This window comes from Spinacia oleracea, chromosome 1 (genome assembly GCF_020520425.1).
Source record: "Spinacia oleracea cultivar Varoflay chromosome 1, BTI_SOV_V1, whole genome shotgun sequence".
Taxonomy (NCBI): Eukaryota; Viridiplantae; Streptophyta; class Magnoliopsida; order Caryophyllales; family Amaranthaceae; genus Spinacia; species Spinacia oleracea.
In genome coordinates this window covers 129,476,922-129,484,685 of record NC_079487.1, presented here as the reverse complement: position 1 = coordinate 129,484,685, position 7,764 = coordinate 129,476,922, and the positions used below count along the sequence as shown (strand labels likewise).

Here is a 7,764-nt window from a genome sequence, read left to right as displayed (position 1 = left end):
GGGGCACTTTGAGAGAGGGTTTCCCTTGTCACTTCCCCCACTCTCAAAGTGTCTAGCTTGCTAATCCGGGCGGGTTGACCCGTGCGGAATTCCGATCCGATAGGGCTATTCATCTTACCTTGCAAAAAAAAAAAGAAAAAATCAAATACATGTATTGTGCAGTTTGTGCCATGCCCACAGCCAACCCTTTGCTTGAGTTGTGTCGTGTTTTTTCTTGCTGGACTGTACTATGGGCCTGGCATAGCCCAATGTCATCTACTTGACTTTTGGGCTTTAATAAAATTGTGCAACCCAACCCAACCCAAGAAGATCATTTCCACGAATCTGATATATTGTAGTTTTGTAGCCAAATAAAATAGATGATTAAATGAAATTAAAGAGAATGATTAAATAAATTGCAGTGTTGTCAGTAAAGCAAAATTGTTGTTTTCTTGAGCTGCAAGACTCAAATGACAAATTCACGTGGTCCAGAGTCCCAGACTCAAGATTCAGTCCTTCTCGACTCTCGAATGACGGAAGCGATGACTATATGAGTGCGTCGAGGCGGATATCGGGCATGCAACAACAAACACATATCAACTAAAAGACAAATAGCTAAAAGACAAAAAAAGAAGTACCATTCATGTAAAAAAAGTACCATTCTAATACCATTCTGTAAAAAAAAGTACCATTTGTGTTTAGAAAAGTACCATTTAATTTTTTTTTTGTCCTTTTTCCTATTTTGTCTTATGTTCTGATATGTATTTGGACACACATATCAGATATGTGTTTTTACTTCCTCATGACTATATAACGCACCACATACAAGTATACAAGTCAATAACTCACTGCACAGTGCACACACCTTGTTTAGTTGTTTCACTATATAATCTACTTCCTCCGTTTCAAAAAAAATCTTTACAGTTACTATTTGCACGAACTCCAATGCAATATTTAACTATTAATATATCCAATTTCGAATGTGAAAAAATTATAAAAACTTGATATTCTGAAAATAAATACTGAGACCAATCTGACAAGATCTTACATGTAACGTTTTGATGTATATGATAGTGAGAATTTACGGTCAAAGTTTTTATACTTTGGACACATTTTCCAAAGCGTAAAGAATTTTCAGAAACCGATGTAGTACAAACTAGTGTTCCATTTTTATTACAATTCAACAAAAATTAAATATGACGTCAAATAAGAGCGACAGAGAAGTAGAATTAAGAGCATTCGATGAAACAAAATTAGGAGTTAAGGGAATTGTGGATGCTGGTGTTACAACTGTCCCCTCCATCTTCATCAATCCGAATTCGAAACAACCTCTACAAACTTACAAAAATAGCCCTACGGGAGATGATCATGGTCGGTCTAATTTTCCAATTATTGATCTCCGCGTTTGAGAAAATGATGTAGACCATACGAACAAGGTTGTTGAGGAGATTCGAGAAGCATCAGAGACATGGGGATTTTTCCAAGTAATGAACCATGGGGTTCCCGACATGGTTTTGGAAGAGATATTGAAAGGAGTAAAAGGGTTTTTTGAGTTGGATGATCAAGTGAAGAAAGGTTATTATTCAAGAGATTTTGCCAATGATAAGTTTGCTTATCATAGCAATGCCGACCTCTATACTTCACCTGCGGCTAATTGGAGAGACACTTTTGGTTGTATGATGGTTCCTAATCCTCCTCGTCCTGACGAATTGCCTTCCCCCTGCAGGTATGTTTCTTAATCTTACTCATATTCGATATATAAGACGTGGTTTTAAAAAATATTTTCTCCGTTTCAAAATAATTACGGATCTGACCAATAATTCTTACTAATACTTTCTCCGTTCTTGAAATATTGCATCATGGTTGACTTTTACTCCTCTGACCATTACTTTGACTCTTGATATCTCAGATCGTGTGCAAGTAAAAATTATAAAAAAAAAAACAATATTTAAAAAATATACATCGATACGAATCTAACATAACCCCACGTGGCTAAAATTTCCTTACGTACGAATCACAAAAAATGGCCAGAGTCGTATTGTGAATAGTGTAAAATACAAATGGTGCGATATTTCCGGAATGGAGGAAGTATAAGAAAAAGTATAATTGTGTAGAGTCTAGTTAGATATTGTCTCGAAATGCATTTTTTTTTACTGATACATGATTGAAGATATTAATACCAATTGCTTGTTGGTTTAGTGGTGATTGGGGCTGAACTTGGTAGGGAGAACCCGTATTCGATCCCCCGCAACAACAATTGGGAGGGGACTGGAACCTAACCACCCAAAACTCGCCCCGAATCCGGATTAACCCTAAGGGTGAACCGGGTGCTAACACCAAAAATGATTGAAGATATTAATGATTAACATAAAAGTAGAGCAACATATTCATCTAAAATTGATTATCGCATTAATTTTGAAGCAAAGGAAATATTACTTAGTACTTCCTCCGTCTTTTTTTAAATGACACAATTATTTAGGCACGTTTGCCAATGCACGATTTCAAACATTAATATCTCTAATTATGGATCGAAAAAAATTATAAAAGTTGATATTCAAATAATATTTACTGATACGAATCTAATAAGACCCCACACGACTATGTTTTTCCTTATGTATAAACCACAAAAGAAAGTCAAAGCTATTTGTTTGAATGGTGTCTACAACTCCATTGTGTCATATAAATAAGAACAGATGAAGTATTAAGTATTTATTTCAGACAAAAATTACAATTTGATTGTAAAATTGTAGGGAGATACTATTAGAGTATTCAAAGCAAATGATGAAGCTTGGGGAAATGTTGTTTGAGCTACTATCAGAAGCACTAGGATTACAAAAAACCCATCTAAATGAAATGGGTTGTCTTGAAGGGCTAAGCATTTTCGGTCATTATTATCCGTCTTGTCCACAACCCGAATTGACAATGGGTACCTCGAAACATGCTGATGGTTCCTTCTTGACAATTTTGCTCCAAGACCAAATTGGTGGTCTCCAAGTTCTTCATCAAAATCATTGGGTTGATGTTCCTTACACTCCTGGAGCTTTAGTGATTAACATTGGCGACCCTTTACAGGTGAACAGATCTTTCTTTTAATATTTTATTTTTATTTTGGTAAGAGTAATCGTTGTTTGTTTTGAAAGTCTTGTATTATCCATCTGGTTGCACCTAGGCTAGCTAGGTGTACCCAAGTAATAGAAAACGACAAATTACATATGTCTAATGTATTTTATGCATACTTTTCAGCTTGTAACAAACGATAAATTCAAAAGTGTGGAACACAGAGTACTAGCCAACTCTAGAGGACCAAGAATATCAATAGGATCCTTCTTCACCACATTTTATCTAGAGACTCCTAAGAAGTTCGGACCAATCAAGGAATTACTATCGGAAGCAAATCCTCCGAAATATCGTGAGATTACAGTGAAAGAGTATGCTACATATCTCATCAATAAAGGACTTGACGACGTCGCTGTCCTCCCACATTTCAGGCTTTGATTACATTCTAGCTTTGAGTTTATGTTTACATTCTAGTTTATGGCTCTATGCAAACTGCTGATCTCCTCACCAAAGCTCTTCCTATACAACAACATCATCTTCTAACTTCCAAGCTTGGCCTTGTCTCAAAAGTCCAGCTTGAAGGGGGAGTATGAATTGGTATCATATTTATCATTGGTACTTGAACAGCTGGCTGACTTTATTAGTTTCTTTGTTTTGTTAATGCTGTAATATAAGGAAACTTTTCAGTTAGTAATTAATTAATGCAATTATTCTATTCCATAACATTTTCTCTCTCCTTCTCCCATGTCTTCTCTGTAACAGAATCAATTCCTTGATGTCTTTCTTCATTTTAGTAAAGAGTAAACGATTTTGCTATGGCTTCTTATTGTTCTTAAGCGTTAGTTTTCATGTAGGTTTTAAATTTATGTTATGTAAAAGAACAAAATATATTGGGTGATTAAGGGGACATTTGGCTTCCAACTTGTTCAAGTTTAGTTGGCTTGTTGCGGCATGAGTTTAAGAAAATATTGTGCATTTACGCGTGCTTTTTTATATTATTCTAGGCACACGATCAGTTGGTGTAGATAAGATTCAATCTCAGATCTTGGGTACCCCTCTTAAAACTATACCAACTAAGCTAGTTGACATCCATGCGCGATTTTTAGGTAGGAATACAACAATATGATATTCACTTATATGTTGATATAATAATATACCTCATGTTCTTTATTCAAGGGTGGCGCATATTTTTTGGTTTTTAATTTTAGTCACACGCTATTAAACTCCTATAAATAGACATTTTCTTATTTTCGTTCACTTGCACCATGTAATTTGCAAAATACATTTCTTCTTACCATTTACAAAACATGACTATCTTTGTTCACTTTGTAAGAGAATCATCTCATTTTAAGATCCAAGATAAAAACGGTTGAGTTGATGCGCGTCACAAACACAAAAATATCATAACTTATATGGTTAATCTTCCCCATTCTTATTAAGAAATTATGGATTCAAATCTTATGAAATACGAAGTAAATCTTTTTTTTGAATGTAAAAGGATAATTAGAATTGTATACTAATTCGTATATTACGCATTCATCAAAAAAAAAAAAAAAATTTCGTATATTACGCAACATTAAGAGACCATGGTCCATGGGCCGTTACCCTTTATGTAAATGTGAGCATGGCTAGTATAAAATTAATGGGTCTAGTCGGGTCTTTCAAATAAAATTTTCATGGCCCATAAAATTGGTGCACATCAGCACATGTAATTTAAAAAGCCAGCCTAAGTCCAAGTATTAAAATGACATTGTTTCATACGTAGTACTGTAGTACATACTCAGTAGTAAAGACTAAAGAGCTTGACCGCTTGACCTTTACCATTCAACTTTCGAGCATTGACGTGTACTTGTTACAAACTTACATCTGAGCGCACAAGCTTGAATTCATAGGTGAATAGAAAAATGGACTGTTAAACCATGACAATGAAGTTACTTGAAGTGCGAATGTGTTACAAAGACAATAAAATTGATTAGATTTCGTCTTTGTATTGTGGGATGCAGACGCGTTCACTTAGAGGTGCAACATTATCAATAATTTCATTAGTTCAATGAATGCAACTAGGCAACCCATATTGCTTAGAGCTATAAATTAGAGTATACTTTTCATGATATTTTACAGAGTAATACCTTAGATGTACAATGAAACAACCATCCAAGGCCGGTCTTGATGGTTGTTTTGAGGGGCGGTTGTCCAGGGTCCTCATAAATAAGAGGACCAATAACTGAGAATTTTCAAGTATGTGTTAAGTAATTTAATACTCCTTATGATACTCACTCCTTTTTTTTTATTACGTTTCCTGTTATCCTAATCGGGTATCCTAATAAATATTTTTTGTTTCATTTAATATCTACTTTAAGCCATATAATTCTTCCCATTTTTCTAGAAATTTGTGCTAAAAGAACAATAAAGAAATAAAACATGATTGATTTTTCTTATACACACTTGTCTTTTCCCACCCTACCACCTCAAAATCCCCTTTTTCTTTTCATTTTCTTTAAACAACAATTGAATTTTGTGTAATCTCAATTCAAATACTACACAACAAGATTGCTTTTTTCTAATACCCGTATTTTTCACCGAACAAGAAACATAATAAGAAAAGGATGGACTATTAAAAACCTTTAAAGAAAATAATATCTCAAATAAGCTAACCCTGGAAAAATTGAAAACAATCCAAGACTCATGAATAGGCTCCTAAATTTTATTTTTCCCTGAGCCTACAAATTGTCAGAAATGACCCTGCAACCAACAAATCAATAAAAATGTCATCATACAAGTAAAACATACAAGTAGTAGAAGATAGAAAACTAACCATTGGATAACTGTTGACGGCTAAGTACATAGATTGAGATGATGCCATGATGTGGAGAACTAATTAACTTGTGTCTAAAACTATAGATCTTTGCACTTAGACAATTAATGTGTGTGCTTAACTCAATTAACTATATTATGTTTTGTCTGCCTTGAGAAATTTAATTATTTGATAAAATGAGGGAATAATGTGATCACGATTAGTACTTATCAATCCATCTCATGTATACATCATCAGCTTCATAATTAGAAGGCTTATCAAACTAATTTTAATATTTATTATTATCTAGTTGTTTTGATTAGCATATATTGCAATGACGCATGTGTTTTTGTTCCATTATACGCAGTATCTAACTTTCATAATACTCAAATATTATTATATAGTTTGACGTCATACTTTTTCCCTTTATTTCATTTTTTCATAGACGGCGTTGACTTTTGCATTAGTTGACTATCTAGTATCTACCATTGCAATAATCACTAAAATCACAATTTCAACATTTTCTTAATCGACGTAAAATAAAAAATAAAAAATAAAAATAAAAAATAAAAATAAAAGTTCTTTATAAACTGAAAGGACGTTTAATATGATTATCGTTATTTTTACTATCATATTATTATGAGAAAATTAGGACGTTTAATTATGATGACTAACGTAGTAGTGTTGTACTCCAAATTTTTTTTAATCTCTTTTAAAGAAGAATGATCGCATCAAACAGAAAATTGATAAAACATATCGAAAATTGATACTTTCGATAAAAGTAATATTTCATTTTAATTTATTCTCCGTACAACGGTACAATACAAGTTGGCTATAGGAGTCGATGGAGGAAGGGGCTAAATTAGCTGAATCTTAGAGCCAACCGTAAAAGGTTGACTAACGTGCTTGCAAGATTTCCCTTAAGATTAATCCAAAAGCTAGCTTATGAAAGATATTTGTGCAAAGTAACAGGTGACATCAGCTAGCTTTGAATTTCTGGAAAAATATGAATTTGTTGTGAGGACTCGGGATATTAATTAAGAAAAAAGAAAGTAAAGTTGCACAAGCATAGGTTTCCTTTTCTGTTTTGACTATTTAGCCTAATTTTGGTGTGTTAACTCCATTAATAGTAGTTTAGTTGGACACTTGGACTATTAATCTTTATTTTTGATTCCCACTATGTCAATTTGATTCTTCTAGTACAAGTGTTGATGTAATTTGTCCTCAAACTAGTTGAATTAAACAAATTTTCTAAAGTAGTGAAAGCATCCCTTAACTTAGAAGATTTTATTTAAAAAGTTATGGATTTTATTTTCATAAATGACCCTTGTTTTGAATTTATTTTACAGTTTTTGGTTAAATTCGATCCGGTTTAGGTTCGTTGCGTTTAGTTCAGTTCACTTGAATTGAACACTAAAATTAAGTTTAATTCAATTCATTTCATATTCATTCAATTCAAAAGAACATGTTTAGTCTTTACAAAATCAATATATCGTCAAAGCTGAATATGTAAAGTTGTCAACTTTAAGGTGTTTTTCTTTAAGGTGTTTTTTTTCCTGACAATACCAAATTGGTATCAATTATGGCATTTGGGCCAAATTCTGTGTTAATAAAGTAATTTCCCCTCTCTTGTAGTATGTTTTATTTAAATTTGTATGAGATCAATTTTATACCAAATAGTTATATTCTACTATTATTACGTGTACTCTCTAACCAAATGGTTATATAAAGTACTTTCTATTCAAATACGAAGTAATTATCTTTTTAATGTTGACATCAACGATCTTACACAAATCTGACGGAGTTTCATCCTAAAACCAACTGGTGTTAGTTGAGTAGCCCACTAAACTAATATGTTAGTCAACCTCTATCTATTTCTTCCATGTGAGACTAATTATCCCAACTCACACGCGGGTTAATCTTCTCTACACACT

At 33.1% G+C, this 7,764-nt stretch overlaps 1 pseudogene; it reads left to right on the top strand.

Annotated features, from left to right (window-relative positions):
- Positions 1-1,160: 1,160 nt before the first annotated feature.
- Positions 1,161-3,761, top strand: LOC110802348 (1-aminocyclopropane-1-carboxylate oxidase homolog 1-like; annotated as a pseudogene).
- The last annotated feature ends 4,003 nt before the right edge of the window (positions 3,762-7,764 follow it).